This window comes from Thermobia domestica, chromosome 2 (assembly GCF_964235325.1).
Source record: "Thermobia domestica chromosome 2, izTheDome1.hap1.1, whole genome shotgun sequence".
NCBI classification, from domain to species: domain Eukaryota; kingdom Metazoa; phylum Arthropoda; class Insecta; order Zygentoma; family Lepismatidae; genus Thermobia; species Thermobia domestica.
The window spans coordinates 252,417,532-252,442,874 of NC_137455.1; the positions used below are offsets into that span (position 1 = coordinate 252,417,532).

At 35.4% G+C, this 25,343-nt stretch overlaps 1 protein-coding gene across 1 annotated transcript in view; it reads right to left on the minus strand.

Moving 5' to 3' along the window:
• LOC145678448 (high affinity cAMP-specific and IBMX-insensitive 3',5'-cyclic phosphodiesterase 8B-like) overlaps window positions 1–23,167 on the minus strand; it is a 1,074,619-nt gene extending 1,051,452 nt beyond the window's left edge. Inside the window, exon 1 of the mRNA XM_081748584.1 lies at window positions 22,888–23,167. The gene's annotated coding sequence lies outside the window, so the exon portion shown is untranslated. The remainder of the gene's footprint in view (window positions 1–22,887) is intronic.
• Between the last annotated feature and the right edge of the window lie 2,176 nt (window positions 23,168–25,343).

The following is a 25,343-nucleotide window of genomic DNA, read 5'->3' on the forward strand; positions in this document are numbered from 1 at the left end:
TATCTGTTCAATACTACATAGACGTAGTGGCTTGTACCTACGTAGTATTGGACCCTCCCCACAACAGCGTGCCTGGTTGCTGTACTGATATAATAAATATTTATTTGCATTTATTGTCTTGTTTCAGTTCATAATTTCGTGTTTCAATCTAAGTTTAACTCAAGTTTACCATATTTGATGGGAACTCCCCACTAAATCTTCTATAAATTTCGTTAGGTCTTGCCAATTGCAATTATACATCTATCGGTCTAAAATATTTCTTTAAAACACTAGATAGACTTCTTGGATGTTTGTTATTTCATTAATCTTGAATCTACAATTTTCCAAACCTAAAAAGCGATTCATCTAGGACCCATTAGTGGAGTATATGTATAGGCTTACATCTAGGATCTGGAATATAGACATTTCGGAGATCAAAAAGAAAGAAAAAACTGAATGATTCGTGGTAATGCTTACTATTTATTATGAAAGAGGAAGCAATGATTATATATGTATAATGTTAACTGCTTGATGTTACCTGTTTGCCCATATATATATATGAGCAAAAATTAAGATAGACGGAAGTTTGTTAAAATGATTTGCAGACAATATCGCACTATCAGCAGAAGGAAAAGGAAAGTTCTAAGGGATATTGAGAAATTTGTGGAAGACTGAAATACATAATAAAAAAAAGCAAAAAGCCAATCTTCAAGCGCCCTAAATAGAAACAGAGGGAAAGTAAAAATTTCGTTAACAACAATAAAACTGAAGTGATAGTATTTTACTAACTGAGGAGCGTGACTTTTAATGGTAGTGTAACTCGGTATGGATAAGAAATATGGATATTTCGAAGAACATAAAAAAAAAAAAAATAAATAAATAAAATAAAAAATAAAAAATGTAACCTTTCAGGTGATACCGAAGAATGCTGAAGAAAATAAAAACAAGTAACGAAAGCACAAATAGAAACAAACTAAAATCGATGCATAACAGTCACGATAGAAAAAGAATAAATAGCATGACTGCATTTAATTCGCCGTCAGAAAGGACTAACATACTGATGAATGGAAAAGGTAGTAGAAGGACTAAGCTTAGACAACCTAGTATTTAATAGAGTATCTAAACTTTTCAAACAGTTAGCATTATAACAAACAAATAAAAGAAAATAAATTCGAAAGTAAATTTTAAAAAAATCAGCCACCAGATTTTTTATTTACTTTTCCAATTTCACGTCCTACAATCCTGCCCTTTAGGGTAAAGAGAACGATGAGAAATGAATGACGATAATGAAGTGAGTTTGTGAGATAATAACAAACACTTATGCCTTACGCGAGACTCGAACCCGCGACAGATATGACTTGCAATCTAATGTCTCAAATCGCACAAGCATATCAAGCAGAACCAACTTAAAAAAAAAAAAAAAAGAAAAGAAAATTATATTTCTTCTCGAATTAAACTTAAATCAGTGTGTCTAAAATTTGTAAGATTAAAAACATGCCTCCTCATGTAGAGACCGACAGAACGTCTGTATTCCATAATCTGATTTCAAGTTGTGAAGACTACTGTATGACAAATACCCTAATTACAATATGGACCGACCCATGAAGAAGGATATACTATACTGGAGGAAGACTACTTCTAACCAAAGATGTGATGCTAGAATTTTTGGTAGATACACGCTTGTCCGTTTTCAAAAATATAGTGTGCATCCACCTTCGTTTATGTTCGTTGTTTCGTAAATTGTTAAAGTTCTTATTTTTAGATTTTTTAAAAAAGTTCCCCGAGTACATGCTGAACTATAAAACTATTACGCCGCATATGACCCATTACTTTCCTGCCCAACCCCATGACTATTTGTATACTGCTTACAGGGCATATCCACGGGGCATTGAACTAAATGTTTCATCGCATTACATTTAATGTCCATATAGCTATTGTGTTATCGATCACAGCATATAAACCAACCGAAACAGCTTCTTATTGAGTACAAATCAAGAGATAGAAGTCGATATGACGTAAAGTTTTATTAATGTAGGTTCAGTTTAAGCTGGTCTCTTATCTTTTAATATATTTATATTAAAGGAGGAAGATAACGTCATATCATGTCAATAAAATATCGTAAAGATAATGGATATGGATTGAACAGTATAATAAATGTCTAATTAAAAAATACAATATTGATAAACTTTTATTACATTTCGGAATAACCTATCTTAGTGCGTAAAGACACATACTAAAGGCATTTCAACTAAATTAATTAGACGTAATACGACATCATACCTGGACTGCTTATATCTTGCGGAACGAAATGGATTAATTATCAACGTAGATAAATTATATTGCAATTTTCTACGTCTATAGTGGGTTTAAACTGTATTGTAGTTTAATTTCTTTGTTAACGTAATGGCATACAGAGACTTTTTGTTTGAATATCTCCTCAGAATAAATTTAAAACTTTCTCGTTTTTTTATGAATGCTTCTTTGGAATGTTGTTTGAATATTGACGTGGAGAACTGTAAGCTATTTATTGTTAAAGTTCTTATTTTTAGATTTCTTTAAAAAGTTCCGAAAGTCTTCACACCACCTTGCTTCTATGAAACATACTGATTACTGATAATAAGTTAATACTGATTAATAGAAAACCATACAGAATGGATAAGGGAACATTTTCGAACAAATACATTTAAATATATCAATGTAGGCCTAAACTTTATTTGCAAAATAACGTAAAAATTACGAACATGTTAAAATAAATTAAAGAATATTAAAGAAACTAAAAATATGTTTCAATTATGCCGACAACACACAAGATGAAAACTGAAAATGAAGCACTAAGTATAATTCAACTTTTATAGGCTTCACAAACAAACATCTTGGCCCTTAGTGATAATCCAGCACGTGCAGCTTGACTCCAGAGGAAACAAAGCTGACATCACAACTAACCTTCTCAGGCTTTTGACATGCTGTAAAGTTCGTTATATTAGATACATGGCGCATCGTTATCATTTTCAGTGGCACTAGATTCTTGTTGTTTTCATCACTAAGATCAATAAAGATCCTACGTTTCATAGTTCTTTTTTTTTATCTTTGCGCTGCAGGTCTAATTTTAGATTCGCTCTTTGTCTTCAGTTCCATGAGGTATGGACTTCTTGGGAGGAGTAGACTTTCCTTACGCGTAGACATCTTTCTTTTCTATGTTCACATTTTCTTTGTAGCTCGTAGTACTGGAGAAATGTGCTTAATGAAGGTTTTAGCGGAAAGTGCTACAGGAACCTCTTAAACTCTTTCCTGCTCTGATGTAGATGGACCTGGTTCTGAAGAGGAAATATCCTCAACGGAAGTAGCGTTTTCATCTTGCGATTTTGTAATTTGTTCACACTTCGCACTCGAATCCACACTCGGTTCACTTTCGTCCACTGGCTCATGGCAATCCGTAGTAGCGGCTGGTAGACACAAATGGTCTGGAAAAATATATTGGTTGAAAAGGCATATACCAGTTGCTTTGAATCCATTAAGGACATTGAGCGCTGTTTCAAATAAGCATTCGAAAACAATTTGGCGACTTTACTAAGACTCGTGTTCTTCCTGGATGTGTTTTCAACCACCTTTCTAGTTCTTTATTGTAATATGTGGTAAATGTATTTGAAGAAAACTACTTTAAAAGCTTCAGAACTTTGGCAGATTAAACCAGGGCAAAATGGCACAGTACAGTATTTACTATGCCATCTTTCCCTGATGTGCAGGGAAAACAAAAACTGGTAGCTGCACATTATGTGAAAGCTTAAGATTGAAGTTTCTACGCTTAACCTACCTTGAATTGAATGTACTTTACAATTGATATGTTTAAATGGTATGTACTTTCTCCTGCTGTCAACATCAAAAGCAGAAGAAAATAAAAGTTTAACCCACCAAAATCACCTTTTCGCAGATAACACCTACTGCGTTTTACCTACACGCACGCCATTTTTGCTCACTCGTGTTGCTAGATCAAACTCTCATTTAAACCATTTACTGCCTGTTTCTAATCAAACAGTTTTCGAAAACAGCCACTGTGCCATTTTGAGCCGGTCTCCCCTACATAACGTTTGAAAGTATTGAGTACACTCTTACTGGCTACCGGTATATTTTTACGGAAGTATCTGGCAATTACCTCCGTTTTTATCAGGTAATGATAGCTCACAATATTAAAATAATTTTTCAAAAAATACCGTAGTAAAACAGTATCTAAAATTTCACTATTTAATAAACACAATACTAATAGCAGTATTAATAACAGAATACAATTGTAAACAGTAAATCTGAGATCGTGTCCAGGTAAAAAATACAAATAATAAAAAGAACACTTATTAAAGGAACAACAAAGATACATAAAAAGCAATTTTGCTTTGTGTAAATTTGAGAACTTTGGGAATCTCTCTCTCTTTTCAATCGGAACGGTCTCGGTCAAAGGCTCTTGCCAATTAGTGTTGGTCAGAAGACGGAAGTCGAGACGAGAACTATACTCTTAAATTTGAGACAATAATAATAATAATAATAATAATAATAATAATAATAATAATAATAATAATAATAATAATACATTTTTAAATTTGAAACCAGACAAGAACGCGATAAACGATTTTTTTTTCGTCTTGTGAGCAATACTGATTGTACAGTAGTGTTTATACCATAGGAAATGCTTCTTAATATTTGAGATCTACTATTTCTAATCACCTAACCTAAGTTTCTATACACTACTTCTAATATGCTTAAAATTTTTTTACCAAGTTACAGTTACACTAGTCTTAGATTTCCAGCAAAGACAGTATTTACATGATTAACAGTTTAAAACTCTTCAAGCTTCGTAAGACATTACACGATAAACACGTATACTTCAATTATATGCCTTTTAAATGAAGATCTTGAAATTTACTATAATAATAAAAGTGCTTCCTCCTAATAATTTAATATCATCTAATACACTGTATTCTGAATGTTTAATTACTTCTTGAACATAGATTAAATAACAAATTTTCATACTGTATGTTACATATAATAATTTTAGCTTAAAAAATAATTTCATAGTAGACTATATTATTCTATACTCGAATTCTTAATGACTTTTTGCATTGTAATTACTATTCCGTCATTTATGTACAAAAAACCTTCACAAAATCTACTTATTTATGCTGCATTAACCGTTTTTGTATTGCCAGTTAAAGCGTTATGAATATTCAGTGTACAGAAAAATATTACAAATTTATAGGCCTAAGTACTGATAATTAACACTTACAGTGTTTTCTTTGACCATGGATAAGTCAACAGATGTTTCAGATATTGCTCAGATCTTACTTTTTATTCGAGGGATAGATGAAAATTGTGAAGTGTATGAAGAGCTTCTTCAGATTCATAGCATTCACTGCGCAACTACAGAAGAAAATATTTTTAAAGGAGTTGAAAATGCTATTCAGAAAAAATCAATGGAGCAAATTAAAGTTTATCACTACTGATGGTAACAAAAACGTGTGGAGGAAACAAAATAAAGGTGTCGTTACTCTCGTATCAAAGGTCACAAAATGACAAAGGCTCAAACCATTAATTGTACATCGCAACAATCATAATCAATCTTCGTGCGGAAAATGTTTGGATCTATGAGAAGTTTTGAAGTCAGTCATGTCAATGTTAATTAATTATATCGTATCACACGAGCTCAATCATCGTCAATTCTGAGAGTTAATTGAAGAGATTTAAGAAAATAACTTACTATACTATACTGCAGTACGCTGGCTTGCTGTGAAAAAGTTTTCACGCGATTTTCTGAGATGCGAAAATTAATCAAAATTTTCTTGAATGAAAAGAATCGTCCTTTGGCTGAGTTATATAATGAGCGGTTATGGAAGTTAACGTATTATACAGATTTAACTAAACATATGAATGGCATTAATTTAAAATTATAAGAAAAAAAAGCAGCTTCTCCCTGAGTTATACAATCATATTAAGTCCTTTCGACAAAAAAGGTTTTCTTTCAATCCCAATTGAAAATGAAAAGTTTCACGCATTTCAATATATGAGACACATTCAATCAACAACCCGAGATTCCATTTCCGGTAGATTTTGCAACTGAAGTTTCGGGTGCTTTAAAATTAATTTTTGATTTTTTTAATGCAATTGCAACATGAAGACTTTTAAAAATCCTTTTAACGCTGTCATAGAAGCCCTTGGCCTTGCCCCAGAGTTCCGAACAGAAATGAGCGACACTTACAAAACATAAATAAATTCATCATAGCTGGAATTTTATAAGAGTTCTCTACTCTCGCTCTGTGTTTGATTAGCTGCATAAATTTGGTCGCGGCATTCTCTCCACTTTCGGAACTACTCATCTATGTGGAAAAAAAAAACTCTAAAATGAAATTACAAACAATATTTACAGATCAAAATTAACTGATGAGAATTTGATGTCGCTGTTGATAATTTCCACTAGTAAAGTTGATCCACAATTGCAAATAATTGTCAGCGGAAAGTTACGGCCACATAAAGCTCATTAATCATAATTATAATGTCTAATTTCATTAGGTGAATTACATATGTACCAAATTTCTCAAAAGTAAGTCCCCACGTTGAGCGGGTTTGCATATCCAGGATCCTAACTATGAAAACATTTACGATCACTCCAACCCCAATCATTTCACAGATTCAACCTGTTGTATATAAGTTATTAGGACGTAAAATTGAACATAATTTATACGAAAAAGACTTTTATGCATTGTAAGACCTGTAACTGCCAAATATTCACCACAAACTTATAGTCGTATCGACATAAACAAAACGAAGTGTGGAGCAGGAAACTACTTTACCCAAAAGTCAAAAGAGACTCACTGAAGACATACGAACTGGTCGAGCGGTTTGGGTCACTAGTCTATCAATTAGAAGTTTGTGTGTTCAAACCCTGAAGGGAGTATTCGTTTTTTTTTGTTTTTTTAAAGTGTGTTCCTATTTTCATCAGAGGACTGAGAACATTTCTTTAAATAAATCTTTGGCAACTACTTTTCTCTCAAATTCCATAAGAAGGGAACACTATATGAATTGCAAATCTAAAATCCACAGCTGAGAACAAAATATTATGTTCAATATTTCATTATTATCCTTTGATTTGTAATGAAAAACTAATTATAAGCATTGACGATTTCAGAAGATTCTCCCCCGGTAATGGTCAATATATGAATGAGAGAAGACTGATAAAACATTATTAGTCCACTTTGAGCATGATCGAAGATAACTTATGGCCACGAAGGGGGAAATTTATGTCGACAGGGTCTCAAATTCTCCCACAGGTCATGCCCTGAAATCATCAGTTTGAAAGGTTTCCTAACAAATAGAGTAGTATATTACATTTATTTCTCGTTCTACGTTTTGAAATGGAAAAATCATAATTTTAGTGAATTAGAATACGATAAGCATAAAGATTTATAGAACTAATGAAGTAAATATTCTTGTGTAAGTTATCGATTTCTAATCAGATTAAAACTCGAATATTCGTTTGCATCGCACTTTAAAGTAAATCCTCTCTCTATATAATTCTTACTGGAAAGTATGTTTAACTCCAATTACTTAATCAATATTTTTAATAATGTATTTTTATTGTAATACTTTTACTATTCAATGTTGTATACACTTCATTTCCCAAAGCAAAACCTCACAAATGTATAGTGGACTAGTGAATATTATCAAATAAATTATCATTTTGTTTACGGAAATACTCCATCGCTCATTTGAAACTTAGTACTTAAAAAAAAAAAAAATAATAATAATAATAATAATAATAATAATAATAAAATCATAGCCATACCTTTATCAGAATTTCAGGCTTAGTCAATAAATGAATTCAACTTGGTCTCTACTCGAAGTTCTATTTAATCGAATCCGATAGAAATACAAAGAGAATCTTCGAGAACAAGTAAAAGAAAAATGTTACTTTGGTGGGATTGGAAGTAACTTTTAGGAGTTCTTTACAATTTTCAAACAAATGCCTTAGACAGTTTTTTCTTTTCTTTAAGTTAACTTATTCACCGAACGTATCTGAGTAACTGGTCTCTATTTTCTACTCGGTTATATACGTTTTACAATCATTTCCGTTAATCTTGAACGACAGGAACACGAATACAAAAACATCTAAGACAATTAAAATTCCAAACTCCCCCACCGGGAATCGAACCCGGGACCCCATACATCTTAGGCACACGTGCTAGCCACTAGACCAGCGGGGAAAGCAAGTGAAATGCATTTTGTAGAATCTGAAGTTTACACCTATTTCATAATACCTGCTGTAATAATGTTTACCGTATTCGTTACTTTGAGGAATGATATATGTTATTCATATAGGTTATATTACATATTCGTTCGTAAATATTATATAAATTATCAGAATTATTTATGATCTTCCATGGAAACTCACTGGCGCATGCACAGTAGACAGACAGTGTAACTAAAAGGTGAGTTCAACAGATATTATATATTTCGCCGACATAATTTAATAGCTATGTAGAAGAGATAGCAAAAATGAGTTTTCATAATGAAGATGGAATTTCGATAGGAGATAGAATGATGAGGTGTATACGGTTTGGGGTTGATATGATTGTTGTTGCAGAATCTAAAAAGAAAATTAATAAGATGTAGAAAACTTGAGAAAGGCTTCTGAAGAATATGGGATGAAAATAAATGTTAGAAAGACAAAATCCATGATGATTGAAACGAAGCGATCGGTGTCAAATATAGAAGTAGGAGCAGGGAAAAAAAACAGGTGACTACTTTTTGAGGTCTGAGTAGTATTATTAGTGATATGACATGCGAACGTGAAATAAAAGCAAGGATAGAAATGGCGAAAGAAGCATTTAGGATGAAGAAAATACTATTTTGTGGGGCCTTAGAGTTGAAAAAAAAAAGACTCATAAAATGCTTCGTGTGCTATATTTTACTGTATTTATAGGACAGAAACATGGACATTACGCAGAAATGATGAGAAACAATTGGAGGCTTTCGAAATATGTGCGCGGAGAAGAATGGAGAAAAATAGCTGGGTCGAGAGGAAAACGAATGGGAGGGTTGGAAATGGAAGGAGAAAAATATTATTAAGAAGAGGAAGAAAAACTGGTTGGAATATTGGTTAAGAAGGAACTGTATCATGAGAGATGTGCTAGAGGGTATGGTGGCAGGAAAGAGAGGGAGGGGCGAATTAGACTATATAGAAACATAATTAGGCTATTGGCGATATCAAAACAGAAAAATCGTATGTGAAGATAGAGAGGTTAACAGAAGATTGTGGAGCATGGCAGCTTCTCAGCTGCAGTAAGTTACCCGCTGGTAATGGCGGAATACTTCTGATATAATGATGCTGATGATGCACAGTAGAAACAGAAAGATCCACTTTACGGTCATTGCTAATACGAATCACAATGCAAATTTCTACAAGTTGTCAAAATGCCTAGCTCTAAGGGCTGTAGAGAACTATCTGTTAGTCTGCGAGGAGAAATTATAGTCGAGTAAAAGTGGAACAAACTCTCATTCAGATCGCTTGGGTTTTGGGCTGTGACGAGAAAGCAGTGAAGAAATTGATTTAGCGGTATAACAAATAATAATAATAATAATAATAATAATAATAACAATAATAAATATTTCACAATTCATATCTGCCAGTAGCTTTCGCCCCCTTACTCCCACTTCATGCTTACTCAGGAGGAAGCTGCGTGTCCCCAGGTTGGGAACCACTACTTTCCATTAAGGAATTCTGATAGCCTGTTAGAAATTTGCATTCTGACTAATATCAGTAAACTGCATTCTTCTGTTTCTACTGCGCATGCACCAGTGAATTTCCATGGAAGATCATGAATAATTCTGATAATTTATATAATATTTATGAACGAATATGTAATAGAACCTATATGAATAACATATATCATTCCTCAAAGCAGTGTTGGGCAAAATCAATTGAAATCAATTGCAATTGATCAATCAATTGAAAGTAATTGCTCTGAAAATTAATTGCAATTGATTTCAATTTGTAATTGACAATTAATTTCAATTGCAATTGAATTCAATCATAAAATTTGCAATTAAATTTTCGTCAATTGTTAATTGTTAATTGGTCACCAGGCAATTGAAACTTTTAATTGTTAATTGTCAATTGCAAAGGGTGCAATTGAAACATTTAATTGTTAATTGCAATTGACAATTGAAACTTGTAATTGTTAATTGTAATTGTTTTGCAATTGAAATCAACAATTAAAACTGAAGATAAGAAGATGTGTGTATATTGTGTTGTTCACTTGTTACTGTTTCATATATTTCAAATAAGGTACTTATAAGAAATGCTGGATAACTACCATCCCTTTGCCCCCCTGGGAAGAAAGCCGTGAAACTAAGTATTTTTTAAATATATTATGTTTTTGGTTCTATCCCCGTCATGCATAAAATAGGGATGGGCACGAGGAGTTCGAGCGAGTTTTCATTAAAACTCGACTCGAATCGAAGCAGACATCTTTGAGCTCGGCTCCAAAAATTTCCCCAAGTCGACTCGAATTCGGATCGAGTTTCCAGTCGAGTCGATCCAAAACGAGCCTATTTATGCTAAATCCTTCGTGTAGTTCCAAGTACTACTCTCTTCAAGTATCCTACATAGACAATATAATTATCAATGCTACTATATAACTAATTATTATTATAACATCGTGTATAAACACGAAACATAGGCAGTTTGTATCTGAATACTAAAAATTAGTTGACTGTCGATCTCGGTCGTCAAGAAATCTTCAGGAGGCAGGGACATTGGTCACGAGGTTCTAGGTTTGAGTTCAGGAGGAGCAAGTATTCGGGCTCGAGCCAAAAATTGTTAAAAGTTATAGGGCTCCAGCCAAACATGTTCAAAACTGCTCAACCCAGCCTATGGACTCGTTTCAACGGAGCTGGTTCGAACCATTGGCTCCAATCGAGCCAAGTCGATGACTCGTCCCTACCGAGCCGGCTCAAGCCATCGGCTCAATTGAGCCCAGTCGATGGGTCATCCCAACCATGCCAGCTCAAAGCTGTTCGCTCAGTTAAACCGAGCCGAACCGGTTGACATCACTATCCGGTTGGGATTCTACTTTGGCTAAAAATTGGACCGTGCAGTTCTCAGCCTTGATGGTAAGAACTACAGTATATACTTATATTGGTGCTCACGGCATCATTAAATTTTTCCGCCACCAACGAATTTTGAGGTACTTTGTTTTGCATCTTTTGTGTGTGTTTTGTGTCGCTTTGTGCGTCTATTCTCACATTTTGTGCGTCACCGGAAATGGGTCAAAATGGACCTACAAATATGGCGGAACAAGTTACTGCTGTTCCGCCACCAATGAATTTCGAGGTTGTTTCCTCCACATCGTTTTGTGCCGTTTTGTGCGCCTGCTTCCACGTTTTGTGCCTCATGGGAAGTGGGTTAAAATGGGTCCCCAAGGTGGGTCAAGAATGAATCACTGTTCCGTCACCAACGAATTTCGAGGTCGTTTCTTTTGCATCGTTTAGTGCCAGTTTCTTGCCGTTTTGAGCTCGTATTTTCACGTTTTGTGCGTCACCGGAAGTGGGTCAAAATGGGCCTCGAAGGTGGGACGGAAATGACCAACTGCTCCGCCACTACCGAATTTCGTGGTCCTTTTCGCATCGACTAGTGAATGTTTCGTACCGTTTCGTGTCCCTATTTCTACGTTTTGTGCGTCACCAGAAGTGTGTCAAAATGAGCCTCCAAAGTATGATGAAAATGACCCACTTTTCCGCCACTATCGAATTTCTAGGTCGTTTCTTTTGTATCGTTTAGTGCCTATTTTTAAAAAAAGTTTTCTGTGCCTACTTCCTCGTCTTGTGCGTCACCGGAAGAGAGTTAAACGGTTCTTCAAAGTGGGAGTTAAATGACTCACTGCTCCGTCACCACCGAATTTCGAGGTCCTACCTTTCGCATTGAGTGCTTGTTTTGTGCCGTTTTGTGTCCCTATTTCTACGTTTTGTGTGTCACCAGAAGTGTGCCAAGATGAGCCTCCAAGGTGTGACGAAAATTACCCATTGTTCCGCCACTATCGAATTTTGAAGGTCGTTTCTTTCGCATCGTATAATACCTGTTTTGTACAGTCTTGTGCTCCTATTTCCACTTTAGTGCGACAACGAAAATGGGTCAGAATGGCCTACAAGTATAGCGGAATAACTTAATGCTGTTCCGTCACCATCGAATGTTGAGGTCGTTTCCTTCACATTTTTATGCATGATTTGTGTCGCTTTGTGCATCAGTCGAAGTGGATCAAAATGGACCTTGAAAGTAGGATGATTGTCTTTTTCCGCCATATTTGTAGGTCCTCTTTGATCCACTTTCGGTGGCGCACAAAACATGAAAATATGCGCAGAAACGGTACAAAACATGCATTAACAATACGAAAAAAGCGACCTCGAAATTCGATACTGGTGGGACAGTGGGTCATTTTTCTTCCCACATTGAATGCCCATTTTGACTCACTACCATTGATTCACAAAACGTGGAAATAGGCTTACAAAACGGTAGAAAACACGCACAAGACGATGTGAAGAAAACGACCTCGAAATCGTTCCTGACGGAACAACATTAACATGTTCCGCCATATTTGTAGGATAACATTGACCCATTTCCGGTGACGCACAAAACGTGGAAATAGGCGCACAAAACGACACAAAAATGGAAATTTAGCTTAATTACATGGAAATTTTAAGTTTGTACGGTACGCTTAATTATATGGAACATTTATACATTTTTCCTTTACGTTGGTCTACTTTACGTTGATTTGGGACTTTCAAATTTTATTATTTTTTTCCACTGAAAAGTATATATAATTAAACACGAAATAAGTATCTATATATATGAATTCATTGTAATTTGGTTCTTGACAAACACTTTACCATTTCGTACTAGCTGTTATGCCCGTTCTTCGCACGGATCAGATAAAATATCAATGTAAACAAACTGAACAACGGTAGAACAATTAAGAAACATTTCTAAAATTGGATAAATTTGGTGTGAATATATATCCAACAACGTATATGTGTTTTCATTGGGAAGGCCGATGGGGGCTAAATTTGAACGTAAACACTATCGGGGGTGTCACTATACATCTGAGCAATCCCGTTAAATATGGATTCGACACAAATATTGGTCATTTTCTACATGTTCCGGTGAACGCCCTCTCGGACCCCCTTGGTTCCAATTGTGAAAAAAATCTACTCTGGCCCCCAGCCGATACCGCGAGGACTATGAATGTGACACTAACATCTGCCATTTTCTACTACTTTTTACATATACCGGTAAAAGCCCCTATGATCCTCTGGTTCCAATTTAAAAAAAACAACGCCTTTGACCCGCAGCCGATGGGGGCTGTATTTGGAAGTCAACGCCTGTGGAAGTATCACCATTCATCTCAGCGACAGCGAAAACTATGGATTTGACACTAATATCGGTCATTTTCCATTATTTTTACATGTCTCGCAATTCTCCACCTACGGTGACTCCCGGCCCGCATACAATAGTGGTTAAATTTGAAAATCATCTCTAATGAAAGTAGCACCATTGATCTCAGCGACCGAGAAAACTACGGATTTGACACTAATATCGGACATTGTGGACTAGTTTTACAATTCTCGTGATCCCCTTTATAATGCCCCCGTTCGTTAGCTGATGGGACCTAATGTGAAAGTAAACGCGGTCTTGAGTTTCACCATTGAGCTCAGCGACCCTGAAAACTATGGATTTGACATTAATATAGGTCATTTTCGATTATTTTTACATGTCTCGGAATTCCACCCTCTGGTGACCCGCATACAGTGGTGGATGAATTTGAAAGTCATCGCTAATGTTAGTGTCACCATTGATCTCAGCTACCGCGAAAAATATGTATTTGACACTAATATCGGTCATTTTGGATTATTTTTACATTTCGGTATCTTCCCCGTTGACCCCCGGCCCGCAGCCGAATATTGTGAATTTCGAAGTTAATGCGATCGGAGTTTCACCATTGATCTCAGCGACCGCGAAAACTATGAAATCGACACGAATATCGGTCATTTTCTACTACTTTTACATGGCCCGAGAAACGTCCCCTGAGACCCCCTAGTTCGAATTTTGTCAAAAACGCTTCGCCTTGGTGTGGGACCTGGACCAAGGTACCCATGACCAAAATTTGGTTACTCTCGGTCAACTTGTCTGGTCCCCAGGCTGGACCCGGTAAACGTCCTCCTGAGACCCCCTAGTTCGAAATTTGAAAAAAAAAAACTCTTCGTCTTGATCTGAGGCCTAGACCAAGCTACCCGTGAACAAATTTTGAAAAGTTTCGGTCCACTCGTCTGGTCCACAGGCCCCACAAAGATAGACAGACAGACACAAACAAACTCTTTATTTTATTTATATTAGAAAGGTGAGATCCGCCGTTATTGTTATAGAGCTGTGCTTGAGCGATTGATCGTAGAAATTCAAACTTCGATGAGTGATAATTTCATAGGCTTGTTTCATTACAAGTTTAAACTCTTTAGTCAGTAGAGAAGAGGGCGTGAATCATGGGTCAGAGTTGATGACAATGGGTTTTATTGGGTCTGTGAGTCACAGTGGGTGAGAGGGTGCATGGTGGGTGGTGGGTCAGAGTGGGTCACGGTGGATCGTGGGTCGTGAGTCAATTGGTCGTGGCTGAAGTTTTCATTGCCCTCTCCGAACTACAGTGTTGAAAATTAATCAGTGAAAATCAATTGCAATTGATCAATCAATTGAAAGTAATTGCTATGGAAATCAATTGCCAATTAATTTCAATTGCAATTGAATGACTGAATGTCTTGTATGTCTTACGAGACATCTACGAGATAGCACGAGAGAATGAAATTAACAGCTCAATGAGAAGTAACAGGTGTGTATATATATATATATATATATATATATATATATATATATATATATATATATATATATATATATATATATAGGGTAATTTCGGCAAATAACGCCAGTCGGGTAATAACGCCATTTAAAGCTTTCCACAGTGCTAGCATAAACACGTGGTTCGTAAGGTGACCGTTTATGACTGTGTGATAAACAGTGGTACCTGTTGTCTTTGCAGACACAAAGACTAGAGGTCAGCCAGGCATCAGTAAACAGAAATCGGTGAACAAATGTTGACGTGACAGCCGCAGAGCAGAGAAAACAGATCGAAAATTTTTAGTGTGTCAAATAAGGTAGGCGAATTGTTTGGGTAAATGTGAGATTTTACTCTTACTAAAGGTATGCGTTGATAGGGCCGTACTTGCATAATATTATAATATAGATAAAATATGTAGGACCGCTACTCTGGGTATAAAAATAATGGCCAAAACAAAATCTGTTGTTTCTGAAAACAACGCCACTATCGCATCGGGAAATAACGCCAATCCATCTAATCGCTAATCGAAATTAATACTAGTGTTAAAAGTTTGTTTTTCTTTGTCGTAGTGGTAGAGCCGAAAAAATATAGTTTTATGCTTTCATGGCAACACACTCGAATATCGTGTGCAGAAAGGCGGAGAATTTGAGCTATGGTAAGCGCATGCATTTCAACAGAATTATTTAATATATGAACGAATTGTATACGCTATTGGGAAATACACTTGATGCTATGAACCTTTTGTGACAATCCTGAACTTCTTTACAATGCAGATTAATTGCAGGACTATAACTAACGTCCAACAGTAGCCTAAAAATGTTGGCAAAGAAAGGGAGCAAGCGAGTACTTAATGCCACACATGGCGAAAAAGGTGAAACTGTGAGTGCTATTGCGTGCACTAATGTGTCAGGTTCAAATTAGATCCCTTCGATGGTGTTATAAAAGAAAAAAGTATTTAAAAAATTTTTGGTGATGATCTTCCTCCAGGTAACACTTATGCAATGACACATAAAGGCTATGTTACAAAGGGAGAATTCCGTACATTTCTGGAAAATTTCAACAGACATCGGATCCCTGGCCGAGCACTGCTTATTGTAGATCGCCATCGCAGTCATCTTGATATTATCATTTTAAATGCTGCTGAGACCATGTATATTAAACTGCTGTGCTTGCCTGCACATTGCACCCATGAACTTCTACCGCTAGACAAGAGCTTCTTGAAATCGTTAAAATTGTAGTGCTCTGAAGCGGTTGACAGCTATCGACGAACGCATACCGGAATAACATTTGGGAAGCTACAATTTCCAAAATTGTTTTCACAGGCATGGTTCCGTTGAGCAACACCTCAGACCACAATTTCAGGCTTCAGCGCTACAGGGCATCCTTTTAACAAAAATGCCATACCCGATGTCGCTTTTTCCCCAAATGATGTATCAGAGCAACAGCAACCTCCATCAACAACTCGAAGCACATCACCAGCCTCCATCTCTCCTTCAATACTACCGAGTTCCCACTCCGTCCACGAGCTTCTGCCTACAGTTAAAACAACTAGGAGCAAATCTCATCCCAGGGAGATTTCTCTTAGTGCCAAAGGAGTATTGGCAACACTAAACCTATTCGCAAGAGCTGGCCCTTTCACTTCTTCCGGCACGAATAAACAACCATCCTCTGGAAAAACGAAGGATGGAAATATGCTCCGTAGGAACTGTGGGGGATATTACTATGATCTCTGGAGTCTTAAAACGTGGATTCAATGTATTAAATGCAAGATTTGGTTTCACGAATTAAGTGATTCTGACAGCATTCTTAAATGTGGCTTCTGAACATTTTGTGATGCTGGTTGTGCATTGTTGTCTGGCTCCGACGAGTAGTGCTCCATATGGCTGTTACGTTAAAAGTTTCGCAATCATCACAAGAGTTACCGGTTAACGACAAGTACGATGACTGAGTTTGTGTACCAGAAAAGGAGGTAGCACATTGCCAAGAACATTGATTAGTTGCGTTCAAAATGTATTTCGTTACGATTCCAACACCTTTCCGTTGTTGTAAAGCAATCGGCGTTATTTGCCAACACGTCTGGTAATAACGCCATCTCATACTGACACTGATTCTCAGTGCATTGTGGTCGACATTGTATGTGTACGATTTTTGTTTTCTCATTGCATTATAGCGGAGGGTTCACTCCATCTTCCATGTAATTTGTGCGGTTCTAGATATAAAAATATCTTGAACACCAGAACAATATGTTGAATTGGTGGCGTTATTTGCCGAAGTTACCCTATATATATATATATATATATATATATATATATATATATATATATATATATATACTAGCTGAACCTGCGCACTCTACACAGCGCATCATTCGCATATGAGCATAAATCTCTTTCTCATTCCTCACAACATATGTACATGTCCCTTTACAGACATAAGTGAAAGACGTCTTGATTTTAAAAAAATCGGTAAGGGCTATCATAAAGGGGAGATTTTTTCGATTATTTTTTCTCAATATCTCGCACAGTTTGCAAGATTTGAGCCTACTTCCGGTTGGAGTTTCTAATTCATGTATGACCAGTGTTTCCTTTCTTCTTGAAATGCAGTATGTAAGAAGCAAATACATCACATATACAATTAATTATAATATCAATTATATATGGTGTTCATTGGGCAAAACACTCAAAAAATTAAGATTTATCTTAGACTCGAGAAATCCTTATCCTTCCTTTTTCATTATTATTTGCCCATGAAACATACGCCTGAGACATATACAACCCCAATATACAATAATGTGGTGTTGAAATGTAAAACGCGTAGGATATGATGCTTTACTTATTTTTTTAAAATTTCAACGCTTCCATTGTACCCTAAAAATGTAATAAAGAAATAATGCCCATGTCTTTTTTTAAAATATTCAATTAGAACTGGACAATCTACGCAAAATTTGCAATCGATCAGTGAAAACGTCATCTTTCTAGATCCTGTAGTTTCCGAGATCTCATTGTCGAAAGGGTTGGCTACAAACATATAAATTTCCAGAAATATATAGTTTAAAAGAACTCCAAAGATGGCAGCATAGTTCATTTGCATTCATTTTGCAGAAGACTTATTAAAATACAAAGGTTTTGAACACTAATTTCATATCATAAACTTTATTAAAAAGATATAGTTAACTAATTTAGACTATTTAAAGTACAAATACTTAAACTGTTTGTCTCTGTTAAACGTGAAATCACACATAACCGTAAATGAAAGATTTCAAAGCTAAAGTTCCAAACGTTTGGAAGGTGATTCCTGACACCAAGATAAGACAAACGCTTCCTTTCGGAGTTATAGGCTGCCGAAATCATGAAAAATTGAACTTTGAAGGTCCATAGCCCTAGAACTATGGGACCTACCGTCGTCGGGTCAAGACTTCACCACATAGGAACTAGTATATGCCCAATCCAAATATCCACGTTTCAAAACCCTTCGGTATTTCCGCAACAATTTACAAAGAGGAGGTTGGTGAGTACTTCAAATTATATCCCCGTAGCCAAACTCCCTCTATAAAAACTGTTGTGGAAGTACCGCAGGATTTTGAAACATGGATTTTTGGATAGCGCACATATTAGTTCCTAAGTGAAGTCTGATCCGATTTCGGTAGGTCCCACAGTTTTGGAGCTATTCTTCCTTTAAAGTTCAATTTTTCATGACTTCGGCAGCTTATAACTTTGAAAGGAAGCGTTTGTGCACCCAAGTTGGTCTATACTTTTTGTCTTATCTTGGCGTTAGGAATCACCTCCTAAACGTTGTCGGTGTTGTTTTGAAACACCCTGTATATATTTTCAAAACAGCGTTTGTGATTTTATTTTCTTATGTTTTTCCTCTCTCCCTATCTCTCTCTCTCTCTGTGTTTTCCAATTGTTAAAAGCTAGGGAAATGGGTACAATTGAGTTTCAGATTTAATCAGTGATACTGTAAAAGAGCAGCTGCAAATGTGCAAAATTTTGGAAGAAATGGATGGCATTTAGTATCTCCCCCAAACTCGTTTCACGGTTCCAGAACTGAGTGCCTTGTTTTTGTCTAAATTGTGATAAAGGTAGAACGTACAAGCAGTGATGAAATTTTTCCGGAAAATTTTGAAACGGAAAATTTTCAGGAAAATTTTCCGATTCATAAAAACATACTCCACTTATTCCTACATCGTTGTTAAGTCGTGATGTGAGGTGGAAATTTTCTTCTATATTTTTCCGGAAAATTTTCCGCTCTTAACAAATATCAGTGATCAAGTAAAAATTCCTCAGTATTCATAAAATTGATTGAATGTATGTATAGAAATGTTAAAAAGTGAAAGATCGTTTAAAGAATCTGAAAATTTTCATGGATCAGACAATTTTCAGTAGTATGTAGGAACAAGTGGAACAATTTTTCATGAACCAAGTGTACAGTGATGAAAATTTTCCGGAAAATTTTCCGATTCATAAAAACATATTCCACTTATTCCTACATCGTTGTTTAGACGTGATGTGAGGTGGAAAATTTTCCTCTATACTTTTCCGGAAAATTTTCCGTTCTTAAATATTATTGATCAAGTAACAATTCCTCAGTATTCATAAAATTGATTGAATGTATGTATAGAAATGTTAAAAAGTGAAAGATCGTTTAAAGAATCTGAAAATTTTCATGGATCAGAGAATTTTCAGTAGTATGTAGGAACAAGTGGAACAATTTTTTCATGAATCGAAAAATTGTCTGTCGTGTACAGTGATGAAAATTTTCTGATTCATAAAAGCATACTCCACTTATTCCTACATCATTGTTTAGTCGAGATTCCTCAGTATTCATAAAATTGATTGAATGTATGTATAGAAATGTTAAAAAGTGAAATTCAATTTTGTAGCTCTATGTGCAGTTAAATGTAGTGGAAAATTTTCCACCTAACATGACTATACATATTATTCAAAATTGTCCGGCCTATGAAAAGTTTTTTCCACTTGTTTCTGCATGATGAAAAATTTCTGATCGTCAAAAGTTTCTGATCGTGATGAAAAATTTCCGATCTATGAAAATTCATTTCAGTTGTTTCTACAGAGCAATAAAACTTTCCGATTCAAAAGAAGTTGTTTTACTTTTTGCTTCAAAATGATGAAAATTTACCGACTCATAAAAAATCTTCAATCTTTCCATATAAGACAGACAATATTTCGATTCATGAAAAATTGTTTAACTTGTTCCTACATAGTACTGAAATCTGTCTGAGCCATGAAAATTTTCAGATTCTTTAAACGATCTTTCACTTTTTAACATTTCCATACATGATTTCAATCAATTTTATGAATACTGAGGAACTGTTATTTGATTACTGATATTTTTTTTAGAACGAAAAATTTTCCGGAAAAATATAGCGGAAAATTTTCCGAAATGGAAAATTTTCCACCTCACATCACTACGTACAAGGGCCCTGGGAGCTTCTAACTCCCTTCGCTAGCTTCCCCTAGCTCAGCTATAGTTTGTAAAGAACACACTGTAAATCTTATATGTGCAAGATTGGGGGGAGATACTAAACATCAGCCGAAGAAATGTGGTACTTTACCAAAAATTAGTACTACTGCACTGAAGTTGCGTAGGTTAATATGACGAAGAATGCACAATTTTTGAAAGGGTATGCAAATATGTACTGTCCTTACCTTTTATAAAATCAATTTCAATGGAAAAATGAAATGAAATCTTTGAGTTTTACGTCCCACGGTTATGCCGGTTAGGCTAAACGAGACGTTGATGAGTAATGGATGAAATGGTGGAATGAAGAAAGTGGGAGGAAACGGGAGAACCCCGAGAAAACCCACGCACACTGTGTTCGTCCACCACAAAGTTCACTTGACGGGGGCTGCCATCGAACCCGGGACCCCTCTACCACTGAGCCACCGCGGCCCCTCAATTTCAGTGGAGTTTCCACACAACCTCTGTGCGTCCGATCCGATTCTTTCATATGCTAATTCATTTTTCTCTAATTTTACTTTCAAGCGACCATAGGAGAGAAGGTATGGAGTTCGTGAAAATAATCGAGTTCCAGATATCAACGAATTAACATTTCAACGTTTTATGGCCCCTATACCAAAACACTGATATTTGAGTGCATGTCCGTCTGTTCAATCTTCCCGATGTACGCTATATACTACACTCATATTTATAGCATACCGTTCAACGTATCCAAACCGAATTTTAAATTAAGGATTTTCTAACATCCTGTAGAGTTCCCAAGAGGGTCTCTCGAATTTTCCTCTTAGCCCTAGAAATACGAGTAGTTTACTGGAGGCTGAGAGCCAAAATTTACTTTATTCCCTACAACACCTCTGGCAATTTTGTTTATATTTCATAAAGCAATATACCATAACAACCATACGTTATAAGTCAATCAATATTGGCCTAACAAGGGCGCCGGGGGGCCCCCCAAAGCTCATGTGGGCCCTCCTATTGTATTTATGAATATACAATATTTGGCATAATTTAAATGCAATTTGTTTTAAAATTATCATATATAGGCCTATACCTTCTGCATCTGAATGGACCCCACCAAATTTACAAAGAAATCGGCGCCCTTGAGGCCTACCATACGTCGGGGGCGGATCCAGGGGGCGATTCCCCCCCAGAAGAGGAAGCTTTCTTATTTTATAGGTCTATATATAAATAAAACCCATCCCAAAGTTTGGAGCCCTTAAAAGTAGCAGTATGACAACCCCCCCCCCCCCCACATACACACAGAAGTCGGTCCTGGATCCGCCCCAGCCATACGTTATGTCATTTTTCTAGAAAATATCCAAAAGGATAATTTTACTTTTTCGGGAGGAGCTGAAGACAGTAGAGCATGGAAGCTTCTCAGTTTGGCAAGTGATCTTCCAATAATGTCAGAACACCTATGATGATGATTATGCGACAATGTTAAACATAAAATTTATTTTAAAATATGCACAATATTTTTATGCTTGGAATTCCATTTCCTGTAACAAGATTTTTGGTAAGAGTGAACTTTGAGCAAAATAAATGATCTTGTCACAGGATATGACATTGGAGAAGGAATAGAATCAGTTTTATTTGTACGTAATAGATATGGTTCGGTTAAATTAGATGAGGTTCTTATGATTGTTCTTCTCTAAGTGCACTTTTGCCAATTTTTTAAACATTTATAATACAGTACATAAACATTTATACAGTTCCGGCGAAAGAGATCCAAAAATATGAATAAGGGTGAGTTTTGGTACAGAGTGTTTTTAATGGTATGGAGGGGGGAGTGAGAATTATAGCACTCAGGTCCATCCGGCTTTTTTTTTTCTTTCTTTTTTCTTAATCCGGCCTGCCCTTCCCCACATTAAGCCGGATAGTCGTAAGTCTACTGTATTTAAGTAATTCGGAAAGGAGCACAATGCATTACCAGATAAATTGTACATTTTCATGCGGTTTCCCGTTTCTTTTTAAATTCTTGAAATATAGGCTAGGAGCCTTGCTTTAGGGTCGCAACAAAAGCAAACACATTTTTCGGCCCGAGGGAGAGGAGATAAAAGTGCTTCGTATCCAAATATCTGAAATACATGAAATAGAACTGCCGGCTAAATAATTATTTCGGAATCCTTGTTGCGATAGAATTAAAAGATATCAAAAAAAAAGAAAAAAAAAAGAAAAAGAAAGAAAGAAAAACATATTCCACTGAAGTTCAAATTTTTCTTCATGTCTTATATAAAGAAATCTAGTTAAATTCACGCCTGTTCGAATTTCACACCTTTTAGATTATTAGCCAAAGATATATAAATACACACAAATTCTACTATTATCAATAACTAAACTAGGAAGCTCTTGGCGGTTTGACAGCTGATAAAAAACGTAACTTCGCTATTTCGAAAACAATGAGCAACTGGTTCTGAAGACCAGAAAAAATAACAAAAATAAACGAGGCAAACATACAGCTGTCATTAAAGAGATAACAAGTAACAAATGATTCGTTCGTATTTACCTTAAAGTATCTGCCGGTGTTATTCGTGGAAAACGTCTCTATGTATTTGATATTTAAAAACACTCGTTCCTTCTCCTCTGGTTGTATTACAACACCGTGTGATTCCCAAAGAATCCACAAACTAATACAAAATTACACAACTCATGCCGAGCAACACAATTTCAGACCGAAACACTACTGTCACATATACATAATCACAGCGAAAGAAACACGCAAACATGCCACACTTCCTGCGTGTTGACCACTTCTTTACTATCGCACCTGGCATGCACCTACTCGCCAGCGTGATAAACTCAAGACTGGCTGACAGTGTTGCCAATCCACATATTTAAAATATCACAGAAAGATTCATATGGTACTGAAACTATCAATAAAAAAAGAGAATGGAAGTTTTGCTTTGAAGTTTTAGCAACGTGGTCAACATATTCTAAATTCTATTGTAAAAATATGTTGTTAGGTCTATTGATAACCACCAACAAAAATTACACTACACTCAAAGTAATGTTATGTTGTTAAAAAAAAAAATCAGTGCAATTACAAAAAATTGCTGATATTGACTATCCTACCATGATACCTTTAAATTAATAACGCCAAAAATCTACTGATATTAAAACTTAAAAAAATAAAAAATGGTTAGGCTACTAAAGTTTACTGTCCCCTTTCAGTACCAATGTTGTGTTAGACGTGGACCTAGTTTACGGCCAGAGTTACCAAATGACAAACTTTAGAAAATAGGACATTTTTAGATATCATATAACAACTTACACTACTAGTCAAATCTTTTAAGTGATATAGCGAGAAAATATAATTTACGTAACTAAACTTTCATGATACCGATTATGGAAATATTAATTTGCTCTTCTTTTCCCTTACAGCTGGATGTATTGTATTTCACTGGCAATTGAACATTGCAAAATAATATATATATATACATACACACATATATATGGGTGATTCTGAAATTAAGGGGAATTTTCTGTCCCTCCGATTTTTCAGCCTCTAGATATACAATATTAAAGTAACAAAGTTATTATTAAATAAAAAATAATTAATACTTTGTGTTCCCAGAGTTTATTTTAACATTTATTTTATTTTTCTGCTTTTAAAAAAGCGAAAAATATGTGAAATGTAACCTCCGTGGAGTGTCCCCACCAACATTTTTCAACATTAACAGAAGAGAAAAACATGTTTGCACTAGAAAATTCGTGAAAAATCCGCATAAGTTACTACTGTAAGACATAAATAATGAAACTACTTTGCAAGAAATTACATTTTAAGGTCATTTTCATGGCCTATTTAATGCGAAAATATTGTCCCTGGGTTGTGAGGTAACCTCCATGGAGTACTTTTAAAATTACCAGAAATTCTACTAGGAAGCAACACTGTCCAGTCTCTGGTTCTGAAAGTGAAGCTCAGAGCAGCCATTTTGTGAGTGATATGTTGATAAGTGTGTGTGCAGTATTGTGTTCGTGAAAAATCTTAACATCTTGATGAAAATACGTGCGTACTCTTTGATCTTGTAACCTCCATGTATTTGCTAGTTTTATTATTAAAAATGTTGAAAAGGTTTTTTCAATTGATTATTGTTAAAATAGCAGTTTTCCTACTAAAAACGAAGTCATTGCATATATAGTCTTCTTGCTTTGAGTATCAGGCTGTCTGAAGTGCACTTTTGTAACCTCCATGGAAGTAACCTCCATGGTTTCTATCTAGCATGGAGGTTACACATGATCCATGAAGGTTACCATAATGAACAGTTCATGATATTATTATTTAAAAAATAGTTACATATTTGAGTTACTATGAGCTTCTTATTGAAATGCTACCTATTAGAGCTACCCAGAGGAAAAATTCCAAAAATTCCATATGTTTGCTAAACATGCTACAATAATATACATTACATGTTGTCTTCAATAATATATGATTTGGTTGATGAATATTGAATTAAAATTCAATTTAATGTTATACATGAGTAAAATTTCGAAATATAACATCTGTACCATTTGTTGTTGCTTATCTCTTGGAACAAAAGCACTAAATGTTTGAAGTTAGGTGTTAGGATGTGCACTTTGTAGAGTCCAAGCTAATAAAAACAGGTTTGTTGCTGATTAAACCTGGATTATTAAAATTATTGATTTACGTTTTTATTTTATAGAGAGAATGGCACCAAGAAAAAAAGAAAGCTAATGAAAAAGTAACAATGGAATCAAATAAAAGCGTTAATTGTAGAGAGGAAAAAGCCAAGTAAGGTATCAGAAATAGAAAAGAGAAGAAAAATGAAAAGAGAATCAGAAAGACGAAGAAGAGAAAGAATAAAAGCAGATCCTGTATTATACGAAGAATTCAAAAGAAAAGAGAGAGACAGATACAAAGTCAGAACTACAAGCGGAATGATTTTAAAAAATAGCAGATCTGAGTAAACGAGAGAATAGAGCCCAGAGAAAAAATACGTGAAA